At 48.3% G+C, this 27,591-nt stretch overlaps 1 long non-coding RNA gene across 1 annotated transcript in view; it reads right to left on the bottom strand.

Moving 5' to 3' along the window:
- Positions 1-538: 538 nt before the first annotated feature.
- The window catches only part of LOC103786186 (uncharacterized), a 45,246-nt gene continuing 18,193 nt past the window's right edge, over positions 539-27,591 (bottom strand). Inside the window, exons 3-4 of the long non-coding RNA XR_004670093.3 lie at positions 15,381-15,514; positions 539-2,637 (exon numbers count right to left, since the gene is read on the bottom strand). This is a non-coding gene — a long non-coding RNA (uncharacterized LOC103786186). The remainder of the gene's footprint in view (positions 2,638-15,380; positions 15,515-27,591) is intronic.

The raw sequence follows: 27,591 nt of genomic DNA, 5'->3' as shown, positions 1-27,591 counted from the left end.
CTTTATTGTCAAATGACCTCGACACACACACAGCCCCCTCCCCACTCACCCTCCAGAGCCCCATCCTATTGCAAAGCATCTCCCAGCTGGGTCCTGCCCCAAATTCCTGACATGCAACATTGTGAGATATAATAAAATGGTGTTTGAGGATTTAAGGCGCTAAGTTTGGGGATAATTTGTTATGCAGCCACAGATAACTGGAATCATATCCAACAGAAATCTATGCACATGTGCACCGAAAGATATGTACAACAGTGTTTACTGTATCATTGTTTGCAAAAGCAAAAAATTGGAAACAACCTAAACCTCCATCAACAGAAAAACAGATTTTGAAGATCATGGTATATTCATACAATGGAATATATTTCAGCAGTGAGAACGAATAAATTGTAGCTACGTGTGTCAACACGGGCGATTTCAAAACAATGTTGGGCCAAAAAACAAATGGCAGAAGGATATGTACAGCTTGGGAACATTGATGTAAAGTTTTAAATTATGTAAAACTACAATATTTTGTTTATGGATACTTATCTATATAGCAAAAATATAACCACATGCAAGGGAATGAAGAACAACAAATTCATTATGGTGGTTACTTCTGGGGAAGAGAGGGAGGGAGAGGATGCGGAAGGGTCTGCAGGGAGCTTCACTGTTCCCTGTTGTTGTCTTTCTTTTAAGAAAATCTGAAATAAATATGAAAATAGATTCAGCCCTGGCCAGGTGTGGTGGCTCATGCCTGTAATCCCAGCACTTTGGGAGGCTGAGGCAGGTGGATCACATGAGGTCAGGAGTTCAAGACCAGCCTGAACAACATGGTGAAACCCCATCTCTACTAAAAAAAAAAAAGAAAAATACAAAATTAGCCAGGCATGGTTGCAGGCACCTATAATCCCAGCTACTTGGGAGGCTGAGGCAGGAGAATCACTTGAACTCAGGAGGCGGAGGTTGCAGTGAGCTGAGATTGCGCCATTGCACTCCAGCCTGGGCAACAAGAGTGAGACTCTGTCTCTAAATATCTAAATAAAATGAAATAAAATAAAATAGATTCAGCCCAGACAAAGCGGGAAGGTGGGTACTACAGGGGGATGTTTCAAATTTCAAACAGCTTGAACTATCTGTACCCCTACATTCCACCTGGGGCTGGGCCAGGCCTTAACTTTTTCATTGTCAGATGGCGGAAATGTCTAGGGAGGTTTGGGGAAGGGCCCTGGTTTCCGGAAATGTGGTATTCAAAGGTCTCCTGCTCAAGTCTCTAACTCTCTCATTCATTTCTCCAATACTGAGCCCCTACCGAGGGCTTGGCCCAGGGTCACAGGAATGAGTGAAAGAACGTCCCTGCTCACAATCGCTCCCAGCAGCCAGGGACAGACGAGCCCCCAAACACCGACACCTGTGGGCTACGGACCGGGAGAACAGGAGCAGGAGCTGTGGGTCCAGGAAGAGGGGCACAGCTGGACAGAACCATGAAGGGCTTGCAGGGGGTTAGAGTATAGCACACAGAAGGGTCTCTCCCGGCAGGGCCTCTCAATCAGAGAATCAGAGGGCAGGGCAGGGATGGCAAGCCAGCTAGCCAGGGATGGATTCGTGGGCCAGGTTTGGGGTGAGCCTTAGAGCAGGACATCTGCTAGGGACCTTCAGTTCAAGTGCCAGGGAGGGCCCTCAAGGCCTCCCAGGAGGTGGGCAGAGGCTGTGGCACTGCTCTGAGGCAAGTGAGGTGGTCGGCTCACAGAGGGTACTGCTCACAGCTAGACACAGGGACTGATGGTGCCGCCCCTGCCTGAGCCTCACCTGGCAGGTGGAGGCCAGGAGGAGAGGCTCAAACTCCTGGCACTGGTGTACAGCCTAGAGCTTGGTCCACCACTCAAAGTCCACCAGATGATCATTGTGTCATGGCCTGGAAGGTCTGGAAGGACCTTTGGGGTCACCCAGACATCTTCCCTCCTCCCTGTAGTGGGAATGAGAAGCCTGTAGGGTCTGTCTTAGGGTAGTAGGAGTCCTTGCTTGGAGCTTGGAGGGCGTCAGCGATGGCAGGAGAGGAGATCGACAGAAGTGGCACTGCCTCATTCACCGCTCACCATCCTGGGTTTGAGTCCAGATGAATTCTCAGCGTTGCCTCAATTTAGGCCTCACCACTTCTCACTCCCGCCTCCAAACACATGTGTACACACGCACACACACACACACACACACTGAACCTCAAGTGCAGAGACCAGAGTTAATCATAATTCTTAGTGAAGCACATACAGATTCTTTCTTGCTTTGTTTTATTTATTTCATTCCCCCTTTTATCCCATTCCCTTCCTGTACTCCACAGGGGCTGAGTCAATGTATTTGATATACAGCCTTGAATATGCCTGAAACTTTATAAAATGTGTAGTGGTGATACACTGTGTATATTGATGTGTCATCAATGAACATTAATGGCGTAGTGCAGCAGTTCTCAAAGTGTGGCCAAGGAATCCCTGGGGGATCCACAAGGTCAAAAATATTTTCATAATAACACTGAGACATTATCCGCCTTTTTCTTCTCATTCTTGAACTTCTAAGTGTAGAGTGGCACTTTCCAGAGGCGACATGACACGTGATATCACAACAGACTGGATGCAGAAGCAGATATGGGAATCCAGCTATCTTCTCCTAAGCCAGATATTTAAAAGATTTGCAAAAAAAAAAAAAAAAAAAAAGTAAATGCTACTTCTCATTACAGTTTTTATTTTGGAAAATATAACTGTTTGTCTTAAAATATGTTATATGTGCTAACATGTAACCGATTTGTCTTTTTAATGAATTAAGAAATTGTTTTAAAATTTCTGTTTTAATTTCTGAGATGATACAGATAGAGATGATGGCCCACATAAACAAAAGCTCTTTGGTGTCATCCATTACTGTGAAAAGTTAGAAAGGGGTTCTGAGAGGGAAGTCTGAGAGTTGCTGGCATAACGTGATGACCCTCCTCACTCCCCTGTGCTTCCAGAGGCCTCTGTGCACTCTATGTAGGCCTCGTTCACTGCTTGCAAGCTTGCTTCCACTTCCACAGTGGGCCATCACATTGCACATACCCACTCCCTCGGAATGCACACCTGGCTTGCCTGTGACTTCCAGCCATCGTGAACATCCTCATTCATGCCCCTGTTTGACAAATTTTTCTGGGACATATACCCAGGAATGGAATTTCCAGGACAAAGAATATATGCAAACTTAATCAAAATAAAGAATATTTTCCAGACTGACTGTACCTGTTCACACTCCTACTCCTGTATCCACTCCTACGGAGTGTACCTGTCTCCCCATGCACCTGTCAACACCTGGTTTCCATTATCCACCCTTCTAATTTGCCATTCTGATGGATACAAAGTGGCAACTCCTTGTTTTGATTTGCATTTCACTGATTACTGGTGAGCCGAAACATCTCTACAAGTCTTAGTCATTTGGGATTCATCTTCTGAGAATTGCCTATTCATAGGCATCATCCGTTTTTCTGTTGGGTTTTTTGCCTTTATCTCGTTGATTTGGAGTTCGTTGAATAGTCTTAATCAGTGTTGCTCAAAGTGGGGACTAGCCGCCTATCTAAGAACAGTTTGTTAAATCAAAGTACCACTTCTTCAATCAACAAATTTCTTGCTTCAACAACCAAAAATCTCGATAAACTAAACAACGTGCTTACAGACTATGGTTGACTGGCATTCCAATGCAACTCCTCATGTGCTCACAGACCCGTGCTTTGAATAGCAATGGGTTGAGATATTAATTGATTTTACCAACCTGCCGTTTTTCTTTAATTGTGACTTTGATGTCCTTTATTGCATATAAATCTTTAATTTCAATATTGTCAAGCCTTTTCTTCTGCTTCATGGTTTGTGCTTTTTAGATCTTGGGGTTTCAAAATTTTTTACTTTTATAAAAATGTAAATTGACCCATAATTATACATATTTAGGGGTTACATAGTGATGTTTCAATACAGATAATGTATAGTGATCAGATCAGGGTATTTATCATATCATGATCTCAAACATTTATCATGCCTTTGTTTTAGGAACATTCGGTATCTTCCTTCTAGCTATCTGAAACTATGTAATGTATTATTAACTCTAGTCATCCTGCAGTGGTATAGAACACCAGAACTCATTCCTCCAATCTAGCTGTAATTTTGTATCCTTCAACAAATCTCTCCCTACCCCTCTCTTCCCTCTACCCTTCCCAGCCTCCGGTATCCTTTGTTCTCCTCCTTACTTCTAAGAGATCAGTTTTTGTTTTTTGTTTTTTTCAGCTTCAACATGTGAGTGAGAATATGCAATGTCATGGATGGATCTAGAGAGCAATATATTAAGTGAAATAATCCAGGAACAGGAAGTTACATCTTGTTTTAAAAAGTCCTTGTCATTTTGAACACAGACTGATTATGAGATAATAATATTGAGCAATAATTCTTAATTTTTCTAGGTGTGTAATGATATTATGTTTATAATATTTTTTAGTCCTTATCTGTTAGAGATAACTACTGAAGTATTTATGGGTGAAATAATCGGTGTCTTGGTTTGTTTTAAAATATTAGAGGAAAAGATTCAATGTACGCAAGTCAATAAACATAATTCATCACATAAACAGAACTAAAGACAAAAACCATGATTATCTCAATAGACACAGAAAAGGCCTTTGATAAAATTTAACATCCCTTCATGTGTTAAAATTCTCAATAAACTAGGTATTGAAGGAACATACCTCAAAATAATAAGAGCCATTTATGACAAACCCACAGTCAATTTCATACTGAATAGGCAAAAGCTGGAAACATTCCCTTTGAAAATCAGCACAAGACAGGGATGCCCTCTCTCACCACTACTATTCAATATAGTATTGGAAGTTCTGGCCAGGGCAATCAGTCAAGATAAAGAAATAAAGCATATTCAAATAGGAAGACAGAAAGTCAAATTGTCTATTTGTAGATGACATGATTCCATATCTAGAAAACCCCATCATCTCAGCCCAAAAGCTTCTTAAGCTGATAAGCAACTTCAGCGAAGTCTCAGGATACAAAATCAATGTGCAAAAATCGCAAGCATTCCTATACACCAACAACAGACAAGCAGAGAGCCAAATTTTGAATGAATTTCCATTCACAATTGCTACAAAGAGAATAAAATACCTAAGAATACAGCTAACAAGGGAAGTGAAGGACATCTTCAAGAACTACAAACCACTGCTCAAAGAAATCAGAGAGGGCACAAACAAATGGAAGAACATTCCGTGCTCATGGATAGAAAGAATCAATATCATGAAAATGGCCATACAGCCCAAAGTAATTTATAGAGTCAGAGCTATTCCCATTAAACTACCATTGACATTCTTCACAGAATTAGCAAAAACTACTTTAAAATTCATATGGAACCAAAAAAGAGCCTGTATAGACAAGACAATCCTAAGCAAAAAGAACAAAGCTGGAGACATCATGCTACCTGACTTCAAACTATACTACAAGGCTACAGTAACCAAAACAGCAAGGTACTGGTACAAAAACCAATAGAACAGAATAAAAAACTCAGAAATAAGACTCATAGACCAATGAAACAGAATAGAGAACTCGGAAATAAGACCACACATCTATAACCACCTGACCTCTGACAAACCTGACAAAAACAAGCAATGGGGAAAGGATTCCCTATTTAATAAATGGTGCTGGGAGAACTGGCTAGCCATATGCAGAAAACTGAAACTAGGCCCCTTCCTCGCACATTATACAAAATTTAACTCAAGGTGTATTGAAGATTTACATGTAAAACCCAAAACTATAGAAACCCTAGAAGAAAATCTAGGAGATACCATTCAGGACATAGACATAGGCAAAGATTTCATGACAAAAACATTAAAAGCAACTGCAACAAAAGCAAAATTTGACAAACAGGATCTAATTAAATTAGAGAGCTTCTGCCCAGCAAAAGAAACTAACATCAGAGTGAACAGACAACCTACAGAATGAGAGAATATTTTTGTAATCTATTCACCCGACCAAAGTCTAGAATTTACAAGGAACTTAAACAAATTTACAAGAAAAAAAACAAAGAACCTTATTAAAAAGTGGTAGGCAAAGGACATAAACTGACACTTCTAAAGAAGACATTTATGCGACCAACAAACATATGAAAAAAAGCCCAACATCACTGATCATTAGAGAAATGCAAATCAAAACCACAATGAGCTACCATCTCATGCCACATGAATACCATCAGAATGGTGATTATTAAAAAGTCAGGAAACAACAGATGCTGATGAGGCTATGGAGAAATAGGACCTCTTTCACACTGTTGGTGGGAATGTAAATTAGTTTAACCATTGTGGAAGACAGTGTGGCAATTCCTCAAAGACCTAGAACCAGAAATACCATTTGACCCTGCAATCCCATTAATGGGTATATACCCAAAGGAATATAAATCATTCTATTAAAAAATACATGTATGTGTGTGTGTATGTATGTGTATGTTCATTACAGCACTATTTACAATAGCAAAGACATGAAATCAACCCAAATGCCCATCAATGATAGACTGGATAAAGAAAATGTGGTACATATACACCATGGAATATTATGCAACCGTAAAAAGGAACAAGATTATGTTCTTTGCAAGGACATGGATGGAGCTGGAAGCCATTATCCTCAGCAAACTAACCCAGGAACAGAAAACCAAGCACCACATGTTCTCACTTGTAAGTGGGAGCTGAACAATGTGAACACTTAGACACAGGGAAGGGAACAACACGCACTGGGGCAGTGGGGGATGGGGGCGTGGGGAGAGAGAGCATCAGGAAAAAGAGCTAATTCATTCTGGACTTAATACCTAGGTGACGGGTTGACAGATGCAGCAAATGACCATGGCACATGTTTACCTATATAACAAACCTCTACATCCTGCACATGTACCCTGGAACTTTAAATAAATAAATAAAACAGCAAAACAAAGTGAAAAGATCAATAAAACAAGGTTGTGGCAGGGATCTTAGGATAGTAGCTATTTACCTGCCTGAATGGAAGACTGGCGAAATATTGACGGATGTGTTGACGTAATGAGTACAGAAAGGTTCATTATACTGCACTCATCATTCTTTGTGTACATATAAGAATTTTAAAATATAAAATAATATTTTCCTATGCTAGGGCACACAAAAAATATTGTGCACTTTTGACTATTAACTTTGTAATTTTACCATTTCATTTAAATATTCATCTGGAGTTTACATTTGTATATGGTTTAGGGCAGGGATATAGCTTTTATCTTTCTCCATGGAGTGAGTCCGGTGCCCCAATATGGTTTACCAAAGTTCATTCTTTCCCAGGGTAGGACTATGATTCTACTGCACATGATCACCCAAATTTCCAAACTTTTGCTCCTCTGTTTCCCTTGGACATGATCCCCATTCACCAGGTGAGGATAGCATGTGAAAAGGAGAGAGAGATGTTTGTAAGTTACTCACAAAAGTTTCACCAAACTTGCTCCTCTGTTCCCTTGGACATGATCCCCATTCACCAGGTGGGGATAGCTGAATGTTCTAGCATGTGGAAAGGAGAGAGAGATGTTTGTAAGTTACTCACACTTCTGCTAATGTTCCATTGGTCTGAACTTGGTTACAAGCCACACCTAGCTGCAAGAGATGCTGGGAAATATGGCAGCAGGCTAGGCAACTGTGTGCTTAGGTAAGACTGAAAGGTTCTACAGTAGAAGAAAAAGTCTAAAATTGACTTACTATTCGTGGATCTTTATTCTTCCACATAAACTTTAGAATGACTTTGTTGGTATCTTTGAGAAATCCAACTAAATTTCTTATTAGGATTGATTTTAATGTATAGATTACTTTGGAAGTTGTTAACATCTTTATTAGGTTAACTCATCCCATGTATACATATAGAATATCTGTTTGTTTTTTCAAATCTTTTTACGTTTTCTTTAGTAGAGAATGTTTTCTCAAAGGTTTTGTTGATTTTTTGTAAAGTTAATTCCTAGATAGTTTATAGTTCATATGATACAGTGCATAGTGTTGCAGTTATAGAACAGAGAGTGGCAACTATGTCCCACAGGTGAAATTCAGCCATGCCCTGTTACTCTATGAACCATAAGCTAAAAATTGTTTTTATACTTTTAGAGGGTTTTTTGTTTAAAAAAATAAAAACAGGAACAAAAAAGAAAAAGTATGTGTTATAGAAACCATATATGGCCTACAAAACCTAAAATTGTTAACTATCTGCCCACTTATAGATACACTTTGACAACCCTGGTATAAAGGAATGCTATTAATGTTTTAAGTTGATCTTTTATCTTGTAACCTTGATGAGTTTTCTAATAATTTTTTTTTCTTTGAGACAGAGTCTTGCTCTGTCACCCAGGTTGGGCATGCAGTGATGCGATCTTGGCTCACTGCAACCTCCGCCTCCCAGGTTCAAGCAATTCTCCTGCCTCAGCCTCCTAAGTAGCTGGGATTACAGGTGTGCACTACCACACCCAGCTAATTTTTGTATTTCTACTAGATATGGGGTTTTACCATGTTGGCCAGGCTGGCCTCTTGTGATTCTTGACCTCAAGTGATCTGCCTGCCTCAGCCTCCCAAAGTGCTGAGCCACTTGGGGTGGCTCCCAAGGCGTGAGCCACCACCTCCAATCAGTTTTCTAATAATTTTTCTGTTGACTTCCTTAGGCTTTCTATGCAGTTGATGATATCTCCCACAAATGACAGTCATTTATCTTCCTTTTAATCCCTCTTGAACCTTTTCCTTGTTTTAAATCTTTGGACAGGCCCTAAAATACTATGCTTTAAAAAAATAGTAATGATAATGTAAGTACAGCTGCCTTGTTCTAAATCTAAATGGAAATGAGCCTAAAGTTTCTCTATTAATTATTACTTTGCTGTAGGTTTTGGGTATATAGCCTTTATCAAATTAAAGAAATTGCCTTCTATTCTTGGTCTTCTAAGAGATTTTTCATCAGAAATATGTATTGAAATTTCTCAAGTGCTACTGAAATAATCATAATTTTGTCATTTCATTCATTAAAGGGAAGAAGTACAAGGACAGATTTTCTGATGTTAAGCTATCCTTGCATTCCTAGGACAAACCCCATGTTCACTATGCTGTAAGTGAAATGTCTATAATTTCCTGTACTATCTTTATCAGGTTTCAGAATCTAGATTATACTAACTAGATTCATTAAGTGAATGGGCACCTTTCCTCCTTTATCAAATTCTGGTATAAATTTTCTAAGAGACTAATAATTTATTCTTTGAAAGCCTGATAAAATTCATCTATAAGACTGTCTGGCCATCCTGGCTAACATGGTGAAACCCCGTCTCTACTAAAAATACAAAACATTAGCCAGGCATGATGGCGGGCACCTGTAGTCCCAGCTACTCGGGAGGCTGAGAGAGGAGAATGGCATGAACCCAGGAGGTGGAGGTTGCAGTGAGCCGAGATTGTGCCACTGCACTCCAGCCGGGGCGACAGAGCAAGACTCCATCTCAAAAAAAAAAAAAAAAAAAAAAACAGACTGTCTGGGCCTATAATTTTTTGAAGGAAGACCTGTGATAAGCCTTTCAATTTTTTAAATAATAACTATTGATCTATTCAAGTTTTCTTTTCCCTCTTGGCTTTTTTCTCCATTTTGTGTTTTCCAGGACTTTATTCATTTTGCTTAGGTTTATCAATTTATTACCATGTGATTATTTATACTATTATATTCTTAGAATATCATTTCTTTATAGTTATTTTTATTTTTGATAACACATTATGTTTGTATATTTATTCTTTTTTCTTTGATCCACATATTTATTTAGTGAAACAGCTTTTGGTTTACAGCAGTTTATCTTTTTTACTCTCTATCCTTATTTTATTATTTCTTTCCTTCTTTCCTTTGTTTTGCTTTATTGCTATTTTCCAACCTTAGCTCATTTGTTTCATTATATCTTGCTTCTTGATAAAGGTACCTAAAGCTATATATTTTCCCGTGAGTACTTACTTTAGCTGTGTCTCAAAATTTGGGCGTATGGCATTTTTATGGTCGTTCAGGTCTACGTATTTTATAATTGTCCCTGGTGATTTCCTCTTTAATCCAGGTGTAATTACTAGTATGTTACATAATTTCCAGACATACAGAATATTTGCAGTTATCCTTTTGCCGCTGATTTATGATTTTATTATGTGGTAATCAGAAAACATAAATTATGTGATGATGGTTCTTTCAAATGCATCAAGACATCCTTTGAGGCCCAGGATGAAGTCAATTTTTGTTGAGTGCATCACGCGTGCTTAGAAAAAATTTGCATTCTCTGCTTGTGCAACATTTTATATGCCTATGTAAATTGAAGTTTATTAATTGTGTCTATCATATCTTTCTTGGTCTGCTTGACCTGTTCAGTGAAGTATATGTTAAAACTGACTACTACAATTGTTTACCAAAGCAATCTTTCTAACACAAAAATTCAACCACATCATTCCCGTTGCTTTCAAGAAAAAAAAAATTAGAAATAAAAAACATGTGCAGCTCAGACTGCAGTAAGGCCCTCTTTGCCCACGCCTGACGTGAGTCCTCCATCAGGTCATCTGTCCTCCACCAGCGCCGCCTCCCTGACCCACACCCCATGGTCACAGTGAATTCCTTGCCGTGCATGAACTGGAGTACCACGCTCCCTCTCACTCTCTGTGTTTAGGCACCGTGACTCCTGCTTCTGGAATTTTCTCCTGAAACTAACCTAGCTTCTCGTAAGTGCCCACTTGCCCTTCAAGATTCAGCTCAGGTTTTTCCAACCTCATCCGTCGCCGTGACCCCACAGACACCTGGACTCCTGCCAGGCCGTGCCATCTCCAGCACCCCTGCTGTGCCACACTCTCTCCCGCCTCTGAGCCTTTGCCCAAGCTGTTCCCTCCACCCAGAGGCACTTCTTGGATGGCCCTCGTCTCTGCCACTCCAGGACTCAGCTCAATCCCCTTCCCCTAAAAATATCTCTCCACTTTGGTCTGTTTGGGATGCCTCCTTCCAATAATCCTGCAAACACTGGGTGCTGCCTGTGTGCTGTGCCTGTGCTGCACGTGGGGTCAACCTCAGCTCTCCCCGAGAGTTACATTCTGGAGCCTGAGTGGCAAACTCAAATGTTCACAGGGTTCAGGAAGGTCCTAGGAACACGTTAGCAGCTGCCCAGGGACTGTGAGACTCTGCCCCATCTGAAGGCCACAGTTGTGGCTCAGCCCCTCCATTGGTAGTGTTTGGAAACGTAGGCCCTGCTTACCCACTTGCCTGAGTTTTCAAGAGAAGGTATACATTTTAACACATTGGTAACTAATTCAAACGTTTTTGAAACACAGTGCTGGACAAGCAGAGCAAGCCTGCCAGCCAGGGGCCAGGTGTAACCAGTGGCTGCCCAGGCTTCGGCCTCTGGTCTGGAGGCACATCAAGAGAGCATCTAACTCAGCCACAGGGCTGGCTCCAGGGGAGAAGCCACTTGGGCAGAGTGCTGAGCCATGAGCGTGAGGAACCTGCAGAAAGAGCTGGGAAGAATGTTCCAGGAAGAGGAACAAGAGGCCAAATGATGGCCCTGGTTGTTACGATGAGTGCTCCACCCCATCCACGCAGGGGCAGGGAAGGCCTTGCCCCACCTCCCCAGGAGCCTGCTTTTCCACTGCAGGCTACACAGAGGACAGCCCACCCTGACCCCTTGGCTGGCAACTCTCCACAGGAGGAGTCCCAAACTGACCAAGGGGAGGAAGAGTCACAGTCCCCTTTGCCAGGCCTGGGCTGATTCCAGGGGAAGCCACATTCAAGTACCCGAGGCCAGGACCAGTGTGAGGTCCACTGGGTGGAGACGGAGGTGGCTTTGGAGATGGCAAAGGATGAGGGCACCCCCTTCACAGACCAAGCACATCCCTACTGGAGGGCAGCCTCCTCCTTCCATGAGCATCCGGGGAGGAGGTTGTGGAGTGCAGCCCTGCTCGACCGGGACAGCCCAAGAGACAGGTGGATCAGAGACTCAAAGAGGGAAGTGATCTCCGAAGTATACTCCCTGGCTGGCCAGCCCCAGCGGGGGTGTGTGCCTGGCTCGGCTGTTTTGTCTTTTGTGTTCAATGGAGCTCTCCGCTTTTCAGGAGAGGCAGGATAGGAAATTATTAGAAGGCACAAGCACAAGCGGACAGAAGAGAGGCACTCAGGTTGACCGAGCTCGGTTCTGCTGATGTGAGAACAGGTATAACCTGGGCCCCCCTGCACCAGATCTGAGCCCTACCAAGTGGGTAGGGCTGTACCAGTGGGGCCCTACCAAGCCAGGCATGCCACGCCCCATGCTGATATGTAAGCTGCTCATTCAGCCAACATGCATTCACCAGGCACCTACTGGGTGTGAGGGGCTGTCCCAGTCACTAAAGAAACAACCGCCAGGGGATGGGAGCGGTAGACACACCAAGGAACATCTGCCCTAAAGTGTTTGGGTGTGTAGGGGGCCTCAGCGCTGGAAGAGGGGTTTCAGAAAAGAATTTCAGAGCAGGGACTGTTGGCAAGCCGTGTCTTGAGCAGTGACAGTATTTGCTCATGCAGATGCCAGAATGCTAGGGAGAAGGGCGCTCCAGGGAGTGGGACCAGCTGGCAGAGGCACGGAGGTACGAGCATCCTAGAACATGAGCAAATGCCAATTAGGTCCCTTGGATGGGAGCATAAAGCTCAAGGCAATGGGCGCAGAGAGACTGGAAGGACTTGAAGGATCCTGTGAAGCTTCAACTTCATTCTGTGGGCAATGGGGACCCCCATGGCTTCCAGCCTTACAAAGGCCATGTGGACACTGGACAGGAGGGCCCAGCCCAGAAATGCAGGCCGGAAGCTATGGGCCAGGTGATGGGGAGGTCTCCTGGAAAGAGAATCAGCAAGACTGGGTGATGAATGGGTGCCCGGTTCTCTGGTCCTTGGGGACACTTTCCCTTTCAATGGTCTAGGTGTGCTTAGCAACCACCTCCACTGTCCAGGTATTCAAGAGCTACTTTCTCTGAGTCCAAAGGTGGACCCTGACTGATATCAGAGAAGGCCCAGCTGACCTGAAGGCTTCCCACAGAAGGCCTCTGTGTGCTGACCACACAGGCTCAGTCTCTCCTAAGACACAGAGGGATGCCTGGCCTCCCTCAGAGTCCTGGGGGTCTACATGTTCCCCTTTGGAGCCTTGGGCTTTCTGTTATGGCAGCTGAAGACATAGGAGCAGCCAGGGGGCTCACAGGAAGTCCAGAACACACCCTGCCAGGGGCTTTGGCGAACCAATCTTGGCCCGTAACAACCTAATAATGTAGGTGGCTGGGGGCCTGGGAGTTGAGATAAACTGACCTTGAAGTCCAGCTCTTTCTCAGGGCAGCGTGACCCTAGACAGGTTTTTTAACCTCTCTGGGACTCTGTTTCTTTATCTACAGTTTGCTGTGTGCCAGGCACTGTGCCAAGTCATCTCATGCCTATTTCATCCAATCCCCACAAGCTCCAGGGGCAGGCTCTGTCACCTGGCCCCATTTTATAGATGAGGAAACTAAAATTCCAAGAGGACCAAGTACTCATCCCTTAGAAGGCTGGACTTTTTGAATCCGTCTGCATCGCTGGCTGAATTCTGTCTCCATGGCTCTGTCTAATAACCCTGACTCCATGCTGTGCACTTTCCCCGGGGCCTGGCATAGGGAGGAGTCAGTGCCTGGAATTTCCTTGCCTCCCCCATCATCTCCCAGCCCCCACAACCCTGCTCCCTGAGAAGTTGTGACTCAGGTGGAAGCCCTGTCCCAAGCTCATTTTCTTATTTACTCTTTCTGCCTGGAAGCCTTAAATAACCCCACAAATTCCTGAAATTCCAGAATTTTTCAAATAAACTTCCGCAAAAAGACATAAGGTGTGCACCAAGGGACCTGGGCAGGTTGTGCAGCCTCTGTGAATATGGACAGAGAGAAGCAGGTGTGGTCAGGAAGCTTCCTGAGCAGTAGAGGTCCCTCCACTCAGGGACTCAGCTGCCTAGGCTGATGCAAGATGGCCCTGTGTGTCCAAGTGCATGTGTGCGTGTGTGTACACATAGGGGTACACATGCACTGCACACATGCACCCACAGATGCACTCGGATGCACACACAAACACATGCCATAATTGTAGGGGCCCAAATAAATGCCCACACATGCTTGTGCACGCAGTCACAGAACTCCCGGGGCAGGGCAGGGGGCAGTCATCGGACACAGTTGAGGGAAATGCCTCCCCAAGCCTGGCACTTCTCCTGAGAAGGGGCATGGGTTGAGCTCAGGGACCCTGGGGGAGGCCTCTAGAGGCAGGAGAGTGAAAGCAGGGTGTGGAGAAATAGGACCTCTTTTACACTGTTGGTGGGAATGTAAGTTAGTTTAACCACTGTGGAAGACAGTGTGGTGATTCCTCAAAGACCTAGAACTAGAAATACCATTTGACCCTGCAATCCCATTAATGGGTATATACCCAAAGGATTATAAATCATTCTATTAAAAAATACATGTATGTGTGTGTGTATGTATGTGTTTGTTCATTGCAGCACTATTTACAATAGCAAAGACATGAAATCAACCCAAATGCCCATCAATGATAGACTGGATAAAGAAAATATGGTACATATACACCATGGAATATTATGCAGCCATAAAAAGGAACAAGATCATGTTCTTTGCAAGGACATGGATGGAGCTGGAAGCCATTATCCTCAGCAAACTTACACAGGAACAGAAAACCAAGCACCGCATGTTCTCACTTATATGTGGGAGCTGAACAATCTGAACACTTAGACACAGGGAAGGGAACAACACACACTGGAGTCAGTTGGGGGAGGGGCTCCCGCTCCCCCAAACCCACTGATCCACCAGCCTGAGGCCACCTTGAGTCAGTCCATCAGCTGATGAGGCCCAGGTCTCCCAGGTTTCCAGCAGAGCAAGGTTTCCTGGGACAGTCGGTTTCAGGGCCTTAGGTCTGCACCCCGTCTCATCCCGGCCATGATCCCCTGGCACCTGTTACTGCAGCCTCACTGGAAGGAGCAACGTCACCTCCATGCACCCAAGCAATTTCTCAACTCTGCCACAGACACCTTCCCTGGAGCCCTCCACTCCCACCCTCACACGCTCATCAACACACACACACACCAATACACACCAGCACACACGCACACACACTCATTCACATGCACACTCATGCAAGGCTGGCAAATTTCAACTCACCCTGTAAGACGATTTTGCCCTCTGTGTGAGGCTGGTACCCCAGTTAAATAACATGAACTCCACCGGAAGAAAGTTATTCCCTTTTCAATAAGTTCCTTTTCAACAGCTGCTAATTATATCAAGGATTTTGATGCTAGCAAGCTCTAACATCTTTCTAGCACTCATTAATCTCACTTACTCCCAGAGGGCAGGCCTCAGAGCTGTCCTGCAGGCAGCAGCGTCAGGAGGGAGCTGGCTAGCCTTTCTCGTGTGTATTGCCTTCTACACAGGGCAGATGATGTGCTTTTCTGTTGATGGTAGTCGTATGGTTTCCTGTACAATAAATGCAAGAGGGCCTTTTTTAAGTGAATTAAAGAAAAATACTACATTAATAATGGTATAGAAAGTTTCAGAAAATAGCACAGGTGGCAAGATTTGTCTCAGGGGTCACCTTCAAGAGGCCCTCCCTGACCTTCCTGCTCTCTGGAGTGTCCCACATACTGGACACCTGTGTTATCATGGTGACCATGAGTTTACACATTGGCCAAGCTTGTGGCCCCAGAACCCATCCAGGCCTGGTGCTTTGGCTTTGCCAGGTCAGTGCTTGGTCCCATGGGGTGAACGCCTCTAGCCCTGGTACCCTGTGCTCTGCCCAAATCTGGCCACCCATCCACACCCTAGAACAGCAAAGATGGGAGGTTTCTACCATTTCTGGACACAGCCTGGTCTGATGGGTCAGTTCCCAGTCCAGAGGCACTTTGCCCAGCCATGGCCTGGAACCTTGGGCAGGCTACTTCTTCTCTCTGAAAGCCTTGGCCTCTGTCCTGGGTCCTGACCCACATTCCCTGCTGCCTGCCAGATCCTCCACTGGGATGGTCCCCTCCCCTGCTCCTCCCAAACCTTCCTGCTTCTTTCCAGACCTGCCACCAGCCTCCCTCCTCCCCAGTCCCACCTCAATGCCCCAAATGGACAACTCGGTGGCACTGCCCATCTCTCCCTCCCTCAGCCTCCCCTCCCAGGCAGGATCATCAGGCCTGCGGCTTGTGCCTCCCTCCTGCTGTAACCACCTTGCCTCAGACTCTGCTCACTGCCTCCCAGAACCATCAGCTCGCCCTTTGAGCAGCTCTGCCCATCGACAGCCCCTCTGCCCTGAAGAACCCCCACCCCGCACAGTTCCAATCAAGCACTCCCTCTTCAGCCCACCGTGGCTCCCCATCACTCACAGGGAAGAGAAGTTTGGACACCAACATTTATGAAGCCCCTGCCATAAGCTTCAGGTTCATAGCTAGGCACGTGTTCTCCATATAGCACCTTGTTTAATCTGCACAACAGCCTTTTGTTAATCCTGTTTTACAGATGAGGAAACTGAGACTCAGAGAAGCTAAGTCAATCCCCGAAGGAGGTAGTGGGGAAAAGACAATCACGTGGAGAGAATTGTGTACAAAATGGCACAAGGGTACATGGGCACTTTGCATGTTGGAAAAGGTTGAGTGGGACTGGAACTGGGGGATCAGTGCCGAGCAGGGGTGAGGCCAGGAAGGAAGTCGAGGCCTGGCTGAGAAGAGCTTCCAGGGCCCAACGAGCTGGAGTCGGACCACTAGGGGAGCAGCAGCTGCCTAAAGGGGGATTCACGTGCAGAGAGGCAGGGGCACAGGTGTCTCAGGAGGCTGGATGGAGGGGGATGCACCAGGCCAGGTAGGAAAGGACTAGGGACAAACCCAGGCAGCAGGGCAACCAGGGATGAGGACTCACAGCCTGGGCAGAATTAGCGGGAGCTGGGTATTCTGAGGCCAATAGAGGAAGCCAGAAAGGCTGGGAGCTTCCCTGCTGAGCAGCTCAGGGACCTGGCACTCGCTTTCTCCTCCCTAGCCCTTGGCCCCACCTGACATGTACACAGATTTCTCCGAGTTTCACCCCTCCTAAACCCCCGCCACCCACACGCCAAAATGTGAATCCCTGGAGGGCAGGGGTTTGATCTACTTTGTTCCCTGCTGATCCCAGTGCCTAGCACTCTGCCTTGTTCGACAAAATATGATGAATGAATAAAGGATCTGGAAATGAATGTGCTATATTCGTATTTAGGAAGACAGAAAGGGAAATCCATTTGCAAGGGAAGAAAAGCAGCTCCATCTGGGACCTGTGGAGTCTCTCCCCGCACAGGAGTGGACACCATGCCAGCAGATGGCCAGTGACGACTTGGAGGGTCGGAACTAGCAAATCCATGTGACTTGCTTTTTCATCCTCTCCCTCTCCCTGCTCTCCCGCTGGACCTGGGAGGGCCAGCTGTGCCTCCATCTACACACGCCTTTGCCTACCCGAGAGGCAGTGGGCATGGTGAGTGTGAAGGCGAGAGGCACAGGTGGTAGCCCTGCCACTGCTGACCTCATGGACCGGTCCCCCTCCCTGAACTGCGGTCTCCAGGTCGACCACGGGATGACACCTCCTCCCCTCCACTGGACGTGCCAGGACCTCTGTCCTCTGGCTGTCCTGGTTTCTTCTGGGACAGTCAGTCTCCAAACAGTGCCCCACACACCTACCGCCTATCTCTGGACACTGCTGTCTGACCACGTGGCAGGCCTGGTAAAGGAGGCTTCGTCCCTAGCCTTGAGTGTCTGGTCCACAGGGCCCAGAACAGTGCCTGACACATTGTAGGTAGTCAACCAATATTTTTGAGTGAATGAAGGAATGTCACTCTGACTGGCTTGTTTTTACTGTCTTTTCGAGAACCTTGGAGTGACACTTAACTACCAAATCAGAGCAACAGCATTCTTAATCATCATGACAAAAATGAGCCACTGTGACAGTGTGGTTATATTGATACAGTCACCTCCCGCAAGTTCCTCGGACCCTGACAGCAACTCTTTCGGTCAGAACATGAGTCTCATGTCCATCTTCCACGTGAGGACCCGCAGCTCTGAGAGTCAGCCCCAGCCCAGGCTGGGACGAAGGCCCAGCTTCCGGGTGCCCCGAGGGACCTCTGAACCAGGGTGTGGCGGTGGCGAGGACTGGGGAGATGTGATCTCACCTGAGGGTGCAGTGGTAGAAGCCTGCTCAGTGGGGACATGAAAGCCAGGCATGAAAGCCAAACGCTCCCGGGCACCCAGTGCGGTGTGAGCACTCACAAAGGCATCCCATTGTTTGCTTTCTACAAACACCAGGACAAACAGCACCTCCCGGGGCTTCATTCCTGCGCCTGTTGACCCATAGCAGTGGACAGCACACACTCCATGCTGGGTGGCTCCACTGCCCCCACAGTGGGGCCCATGAGGATGGACACCTGGTGGACGACTCTGCCAGGGCCCTGGATGTCCTGGCCTCCCAGGTCACAGAGAGTCCAGCCCTGCCCAGACCACCTGGCTTCTTAGCATCCAGTTTATCATCATCCGGGGGCCCCCAAGCTTCCTAAGGCCGGGCAGGGTCCTGTCAAGGGGTTCACGTCTCTGAGTGCCCCAGCATTGCACCCTTGCTGATGGGGAGGGGGATTTCAAGTCGCAGGGGAGGCTTGGATGGTGTTGCACCCAGATGAGCAGGCATCCTCCTGGGCTTGCCTCGGGGCCACCTGCCAGCTAGGCTGGGGGTGGGGTGAGGGTAGGTGGTGCTCAGTTGGAGATAACCCTGACATGGCCAAGTGGGGAAGGCAGCGTCCAGAGGGCCCCGGGAATAAACGGGCTGGACCAGTCTGATCTGAGGGCTGGGATGGCTGGCTACGGGGCTGAAGGTCAAGAAGGCCACAGACGTGCCTTCAAGGAGCACCTGCATGCTGGAGGAGGGGATGGAAGCCGTGCAGGGAAAGGGAAACAGGGACACCACCCCACCGAGGGCAAGCAGGGGAGCAGGGGTTGGGTAGGCGTGACTGCTGCAGCCCCAGTCCAGCGTGCATAGTTACTCCGGGCAAATGGCTGCGTCTCTGTGCTCACGACAAAAACAGCCCTGCCAGCGAGCACCCACCCCATTCCTGACCATAGTAACTCACTCTGCATTCAGGGGACCCACGGCTCCAACACTTGGGGCTCCTGCCTCCTGCCTCCCACATAGAATGTGTCTCTCAGCCAGCTGCCGGGAGGCCTTCGGGGAGAAGGATACCTGCTTCCCATCCTGGCCCCAGATTTGGTATCATCATTATTACTTTGCAATTTAAAAATCAGGCTCATGCCTTGGAACTCACGTCACCCACAGAGCAGCTGCTGCAGTAGGTATCTTGGGCTGGAACCAATAAGCTCCAAGGCACTGGGAACCTTACTTTCAGCTACATCCCCAGGGCCTAGCACATAGTTTGTGCTTGACAAACACTTGTGGGAAGGAAAGAATGAAGAAATAAATGCTAAAAATAACAAATACTTATCTACTATACACCAGGCCCTGTTCCGTCCCCTTTACCTATATCATCTCGTTTAGTCTTCACAGCAACCTGAGGGGTAGGCACTGCCATGGTTCCCATTTTACAAATGGGAAACTGAGGCTAGAGACATTAAACGGCTTGCCAGTTGCCAGCAGAGAACAGAGCCAAGCCTTAATCTGGCATCTAGGTTCTCCAACCTTCTTCACCTGCTCTTCCTGCTGGAAAGGCTCAGGATGTGTTTTCCACGTGGCTTGAGGGCTCTGAGAATATCCCACCATCCGAGACATCTGTGACCCCAGGACTCAGGACATCCGGCCCTCCCCCACCCCGGGCTCCTGTCGCTGAAGTCAGTTTCACCCTTGTGTGTTGCAGCCCCACTGGGATGAGGGAAGCGATACACCCCTCACACCTGAGCTCGAATTATTTATGAACAGCCCTCCAGCTACGGGCAGCTTGTGGGAGGCAGGTGGGGTCCCCTCTGCGCCCCATGCCTGCCCCCATGTCTGCCGTCCGTTTCCCTGCTCTTCACCAAGGGCTGGCCTAGGTCAGGCACCGAGCTGGGAGCTGGGCTGTGTGGAGGACAGGGTGTGCCCTGCCCACAGGAACACCCAAGAGCATCTGCTGCAGAGAGCCTGGTGCATGCGAGAGACAAGATGCCTGGAGCTCCAGGGAGTGCCGGCCACTTGCCTCGGGTGTGATCAGAGCCGCCTTTGTGGAATAAATGAACGAGTGGATGATGACTCAGCCACCAGTGAGTTAGTAAATATTGTGTGTCCCTCACAGGCTGGGAGCCATGGAGAGAACCCTCAGCAAGGCCATACTGAATTGCGTGGCATCTGGTGAGACTAGGCTCAGATAACCTTCCTCAGATTCTTCCAGGTAAGTAGAAAGATTATGTTAGTGAAAATGCTGTCCAGCTCTGTGCCTGTGAGTGAGACCCCCAGGGCAGGGTTTACGGCATCCTCCTCCCCCACACCCACACTCTCCACCCTAGCCCTACTTTCCCGGCCCAGAAACCACCACACTTCTCCGGGACTCAGATGCTCCCTGTGGACACGCGGGCTACAGATGCTGTCCTTGCCCCAGCCGGATCACCTTGGTCCTCCTCTGAGGTCACCTATACTTCAGTGGACAGTTCCCATGTATGTGGCCCGCTTCCAACCTGGGGCCTGCACGGGTGGGGGTCAGCCCCAATTTTCTGCGTGGCCAAGAACTTCATCTGCAGCTGTGGGTCCAACCACCCTCAGGGCCAGGAGAGGAAGTCCTTCCTTGGGCTCAGTCCCTCCTCGGGCTCAGCTCTCCCCTGGCCCTGCCAAGACAGGGGTGGGAGGACAGGAGCTTCTTCCATCTTCATATCCCAAGGGGCAGCCTTTGCTGGGTAATTTCTTGTGCAGGACCCATGGGGTCCTCACAACAGCTTTGGATTGTCGTCCCCACTTGACAGTTGGGGAATCTGAGACTGAAGTCATCACAAGGCCAGTGTCAAAGCTGAGAGCAGTGCTAAGAACTCCTGCCCGCCGTCCCGAGCCCCCAACATCATCCCCTGACCCACCACTGTCCTCAGGAAAGAGGCAGAAGTAGATGATACTAGGATGGTCCCTAGCCTGGCTATGGCCAGCCCCTGTTGTTGTCCCCGGCGTGCCAGTGGTGGGCGGAGCTCCCCAGGGAATGCTACAGTGGAACCCAGGAAAGGATGGGACTGCCCTTCCTCCAATGAGAGTCCTGGAGTCGGGTTGGAGGGTAGCATGGAGGCCCACCTGCAGGATGAGCTTGTACAAGTCACTTAGCGTTTCCGTGCACACTCTTGGACACACACACACACGCATGTGCACACCCAGCCCGCCCTCGGCCAGGGCTCCTGAGGGCCGTGTGCACGTGGGTGGGTGCCTGGGGAGCAGCTTCCCGGCAAGAGGCTCCGGAGCCCGCAGAGCCCTCCACTTTTGGCGCAGCGTCAGCCCCAGCCTTCTGCACAGGCAGCTGCCTCTGGGAATGATTTGAAGGGCTCCCAGGAGCTGCTTACCCCTCAGGAACCTCCCCCACCCCTGCCTGTCTGCCTGCCCGGCCTTCCCAAGACCTGGCTGAGATCCAGGAGGGGAGGGAACTCCAGGAGGGGAGGGAACCCCAGCAGGAGGCCGATGGTGTGTGGGGGGGTGGGGATCGGTGGCTGTGCTGAGTGACCTGTACACCCTCTCATTGCCTCTCTCCAACAACCCCACAAGGTAGGTATTAACGCAGAGGCCACCATGCTCTTGGTTAGAGGTGAGGAAGGCGGAGGGAGCTGTTCAAATAGGAAGTGGCAGAGCTACCAAGGAAAACCTAGGGTCCTGGGTCTTTTTCACTTCTTACCCCTTCAGGCTAAGAGGAGAATCCAGCGACCAGGCCCTTCAGAACTTGGAGCCTGGGTCAAAACAAGGAACCCCATGAGACCAGGGCAGAATCCCAGGAAGTGAAAGGGAGAGGAGCTTCAAAGTGCAACTGAGGGTGTGGGGGAGGCCTGAGGAAGCCTCTAGACTTTGCAGTTCAACTGGAGCATCTTGCAGCTGTTTGAAGCAGTAAAACCTAGAGGTGGCCAGAGACGTGCTGTCACCAGAGGTGTGTGTGCAGACACACAGGCACACGTATGAGTGTGGGCACCCATATGCGCATGTGCGTGTGTCAAGGTTAACTCCACGAAGAAGGAAAGGTCTGCAGCTGAGGGATCCGGTGGGTAGGGGCGGGGGAGCGCTCCGGTGCAGGACTGTGGAACAGGCCTGTGGACAGAGCTCGATGCTGGACACGTGCCGCACACCCTACTCCCTGGCCTCCCCACACGGCTTCCACCAGCTCAGCACACTCTCCAGGGCCCCCGCCTCAAGCCAGGCCAGTGCCAGGCACGTTGCCTACATCAGCTCATCACCCTGAAAGCATTTCATCCCATTCCTTTCAGAGACAGTCAGGCAGCATCTCCAAGTCGACACAGAGCTGGAACTTGAGCTTGGGTCTACCTGGCTCCACAACATTCGTTGCTCAAGGTTGAAATTGCGGGGTTGTGTACGGGCACTCGCTGGATACCAGGTATACCCCAAGAAGGGAGCAGTAAGAGGGCATGGAGGCACAGACCGCTAGGGGCACCTCTTCAGAAAGTATTTTCTAACCAAAGCAGGTCCCGGAGAAGTGCTCACGGGTGGACCCCTAGAGGGACTGCTGTCCTTTCAGCTGAGGTCCTGTTCTCTGGGGAGGGCTGATGCCAGCAGCCAGAGCCATCGAGAAGCTGAGGCTGAGAGGCTTGAATTGGAGAGAGGTTTACACTAGATTAGAGGTCACACACTGAGGGCCCGAAGGCTGAATTTGACCCTCAGGTGTGTTTTGGGGGATTTTCTTGGCCAATACAGCTCTGTCTCACTAATGATATTTCAAAAATCAAATGAGTCGCCTACATTTAAAAACCAGGAGATTGTTGAAGCTCCAACAATCCTACAAGACATTAATTTGGTCTGGAAAGGCCTGTATTGCTCACCACAGTCCCCACCCCTCCCTTTCACCCACACCTGGCTTCTGCACTTTTTTTTTTGAGTTGGAGTATGCTCTGTCACCCAGGCTGGAGTGCAGTGGCACCATCTCGGCTCACTGCCACCTCCGCCTCCCAGGTTCAAGCAATTCTCCGGCCTCAGCCTCCCAAGTAGCTGGGATTACAGGTGCTCGCCACCACGCCTGGCTAATTTTTGTATTTTTAGTAGAGACAGGGTTTCACCATGTTGGCCAGGCTGGTCTCTAACTCCTGACCTCAAGTGGTCCGCCCGTCTCACCCTCCCAAGGTGCTGGGATTACAGGCATGAGCCACTGTGCCTGGCCCACTCATTACTTTTACTGTCAATTCCCGTGGGTCTTTGATTTTGTTTGCCTGGATGATGTCCCTTCCAGCTTTCAGATGCCAGGTTCTTGGGCAACAAGACCTGTTTCCAACAGTTACCCAACGTGTCTGGCCCTGCAGTAGGGCCCTAGGTGTACAAGACACATGAAGGGGTGTGACCATTTGCGCAAGTGACTTTCCTGCTCACAGGTAAACTGAGAAAACCAAACTAAGTAAGAAGGCCCATCCCAGCACTAAGATTCTGGGCTCCTATGAATAAAAAATGGAAAAGAAGGAGGGAGAAAGGAGGGAAAGAAGGAAAGACGTCGAGCTGAAGGGAAGATGTATCCTGGAGATCTTGTGGCGAGAGTAAGGGGTCAAATGTGGCTGCCTTTTGAATATCTCACCGTATCTGTGATGGTGAAGTATGGTGGATATAAAAGTACATCATTTAGTTAATGATGCATAACAACCCAGACCAAAACTTAGAGGATTAAAACAACAACCACATTTCTAGCTCACGATTATGCAGGTCAGTCATTAAGGTTAGGCTCAATGGGAGGTTCTACTGGTCTTGGCAGGCTGGGGGCTCATCTTGGCTGGGCTAGCTCCTGCATCTGTATCAGTGAAGGATCAGCTGGGGGCTGGGGGCTGGCTGGTCTAAGATGGCATCTCTCACATATCTGGGGGTTGGCTGGTGGGTTGCTAGCGCAGTGGTGGGGACTGAGCCGTGTATCTGTGATCCTCCAACAGGCCTGCCGTGCAGGGTTCCAAGAAATCGAGCAGAAGAGTGCAAGACTTATTGAGACCTAGGCTCAGAATTGCTCCAGTCACCTCTGCAAAACAGATAAAAAGGGTGAGGAAATCATCCCCACCTCTGATGGGGAAGCTGCAAAGTCACATTGCAAAGGATGTGGGTATAGGAAGGAGGAGGTGATTACAACCATTTTTAATCACTCTACCACAAATAGTAAACATACGTAAGTGACTTAAACAAGCTAGGGATTTATCTATCTATCCCTCAACTGTCTGAAGTGGCTGTCCAGAATTAGCATGGCAGCTCTTCAAAGTGTTCAGATTCTGACTTTTTCTGTCTTTCTGTTCTGCCACCTCAATGCTGCTTCTACCCCTTAAGGTTGCCTTGTGTTGCAAAATTGCTGTTGACACTCCAGCCATCAAGTCCTCATTCCAGGCAGAAAGCAGAAACAGTTGGGTGGGGAGGAGAGGCAGTGGCCACTAATGGGCATACCTTCCAGCTGAATCAGCTTCACCCAAAAACTTCTGTCTCCTTGGTTGACACTAGCTATCAAGGGAGTCCTCAAATTGAGAACTTTGCCATATGGAATAAAATCAGTTTTCTTAGAAATGAAGATGTGGAGAATGAATATTGGGTATGAAAACAGCAGAGTCTGCCACAGGGAAGAGAGGCAGAGGGAAAAGAGGGGGAGATGTCCCAAAAGGAGTTGAAGGTGACTCACTCCCTCTTCTTGGCATTTTAACTAAAGGACTGAGTAACATCTATCTAGAAAGCAGGGAAGCACTCTTTTTCAATCATTTCACTTGTGAAATTATATTAAATATACAGAAGTGTGTGCAAATATGTACTAAATGTATCTGTACATTCATTAACGAAAATAAACATCCATGTACCCTAAGGGCAAGAGAGAATTATCAGTCTCTGTCCCATCAATAGAGCCTGCAGATCCAGGACCTGTCCTCCTCTCACCCCTCCTGCAGGAGGGCACCCCTACATAGTGCATCTCCCCACCACGTCCTCCGCTTCCACCAGTGGAGAACCCTGGGTGGGAGCCCCAGTCCCAAGCACAGCCCACCTTGTCTATCTGGACAGCACCTGCGGCCACCCCCTGGTGCTGCTGCCGCACCTCAGGGCAGCTCCTCTTCACCGCTTGCACCCTAGAACTGGGCCAGGCTTAGCGGCACCCCCCCACCCCCCGCCATCCCTCTCACAAGCCTCACTGACTCCAGATGGGCTCTCTGAGGCCCCAAAGAGAACAATAAATGTCAGGAAAGGTTGATGTCAGAAGGAGGTGATAAAACATAAATTGCAGACAAGGCCGCTCTGGTCTGGCCCAGACATACAGGCCCCATTACAGCTTCCCGCCCGAGAGCGATTTTCCCTGGCCTCCACTGAGCCGTGACACCTCAGAAAAGGCGCTGGGCCAGGGGAGAGGGGACAGAGTGGGCTGGGCACTCAGCCTCAGGGTGAGCATCGGGCATCAGAGCCCTGGGCAAGCAGGTGGCCGCTCTGTGGGGGGTGTTCTTCCCCCAGCCCAGGGAAAAGTGAAGTTTGCACCATTGCTCATGCAATTGGGTATGGACCAGGCAACCATCGGAGCCCCCTTCCTCGGCCATGTCCCAATGTCTCATGTCTCATGTCTCATGTCAATGTCTCATGTCTCATGTCAATGTCTCATGTCTCATGTCTCATGTCAATGTCTCATGTCTCATGTCAATGTCTCATGTCTCATGTCTGATGTCTCATGTCTCATGTCAATGTCTCATGTCTCATGTCAATGTCTCATGTCTCATGTCAATGTCTCATGTCAATGTCTCATGTCTCATGTCAATGTCTCATGTCAATGTCTCATGTCTCATGTCTCATGTCAATGTCTCATGTCTCATGAGGCCCCTGGGGCCAAGCTCTTACCTGATGTCAGGCAAAAGAGCTCTGAGCCAGCAAAGGCCAAGAATTCTAGGGCACGAGCCCTACCCATGTGGAATGAATAGTCTGTGTCAGAGTCCCAGGGGTGCCCAGAGATGGAAGGTCCTGCCAAGCTGGGGCTTCAGAACCTCCACCCCTCCTTGAGTCAAGCTTCTCCTCTCCAGCATGTTCCTCATGCTTGCCTCATTATTTCAAATTATTTCATCTGAAGAACAGGCTCCCAACTAAAAATGAATGCAGGAATAAATGAGTGAATGAATGCACGAATGAGTAAACCAGTGAATGAATGAATGGCTGACAGCCATGTGCTGGGAAAGCATTGTGATCTATTGCACAAGCACTTATTAAATGGGTACCCAGTGTGTAAGTGGTGCCTACAACACGAACAGCACCTGTGCAGACGGCAGGGGGTACCGAAAGGAAAAGACCCCGCCTTGGCCACCATCCCAGGGGGGGACTTGTGTTCTAAGAGGCAGTCTATCAGGGGAGGAAGACAAGCCTATGAAAAAGTAGAAAGTACTGTAATAACAGACCCTGCAGCCATGCCTCGCTTGTCTCCAGGCGTAACTGTCTCATCCTCCCCTCCAACCAAGGCCCTGATGTTGTGCCCACATTCCACCACCCCACAAGCTACCCCTGTGTCCCTTCCCCTTGCAAGCTGGCCCCACGCCAGCTCCAAGGGGGGCCTGGCTGATGACCCATTAATGGCCCACCCCACTCCTTGCTGGCGATCAATGGGGCCAACAACACTGGACCAGCGGTTCCGGGGGGCCTCTGCCCCATTGTCCCTCTCTCTTCCAGAATCAGAAGCGACTTGCTGCCTCCTCTCCTGGCTGCTGTCCTGCAGAGACATGAACCTAGAGCTGCTGCAGGATCTCACTCTACCCAGAGGGGCTGCAGCCCACAGGCAGAGTGGAGGACTGTAGGCAACGTGCACCAAGTCACCCCCAGACCCCTCTGTGCTCCTGACCTGCAGTTCTGTGGAACCCAGAGCACCAGGGCATAAGCCTGCCAGAGTAGGGTTCTTGTGTCTCACACAGAAGTCACTCCCTCAAAGTGGCCACATAGAGGCTACAACAGAAGGAGAGATTCTCTGCCTGGAGAAAGAGACGTTTAGGCAGAGTTTTATGAGATGGGCGTGAATTTGCCAGAAGGATAAGCAAGGAAGACCATTCCAGGTAAAGGGAGTGGCATGAGGAGGATCACGAAACTTTAACAAGCCTAAGTCCTTCAGGATGAAGGGAGGAGTGGAATCCTAGCATGGATGCTGACCCCACAGTGATCTATGAGGACATACAGACATGATCTCTATTTGAGGTTAATAATTAGCTTTATACTCGTGAAGAAAATTGAGGCACAGAGAGGGTAAATAACTTGCCCGAGGCTGCGCAGCTGGTAAGTGGCAGAGCTCAGATTCCCAGTCAAGCCCCTGGGAAGAGTCCAGACTCTTTCCACTCTGAATCCCATCATGTCACCTTGGGCAAGTCATTTGACAGGCTGAGCCTCTGTCTTCTCCACTGTGAATGGAGATATAAAATCCTAATGATAGACCGGAGATC

Source organism: Pan paniscus, chromosome 13, assembly GCF_029289425.2.
Source record: "Pan paniscus chromosome 13, NHGRI_mPanPan1-v2.0_pri, whole genome shotgun sequence".
Taxonomy (NCBI): Eukaryota; Metazoa; Chordata; class Mammalia; order Primates; family Hominidae; genus Pan; species Pan paniscus.
The sequence above is the reverse complement of the archived record's forward strand: the minus strand, read 5'-3'. Positions and strand labels throughout refer to the sequence as shown.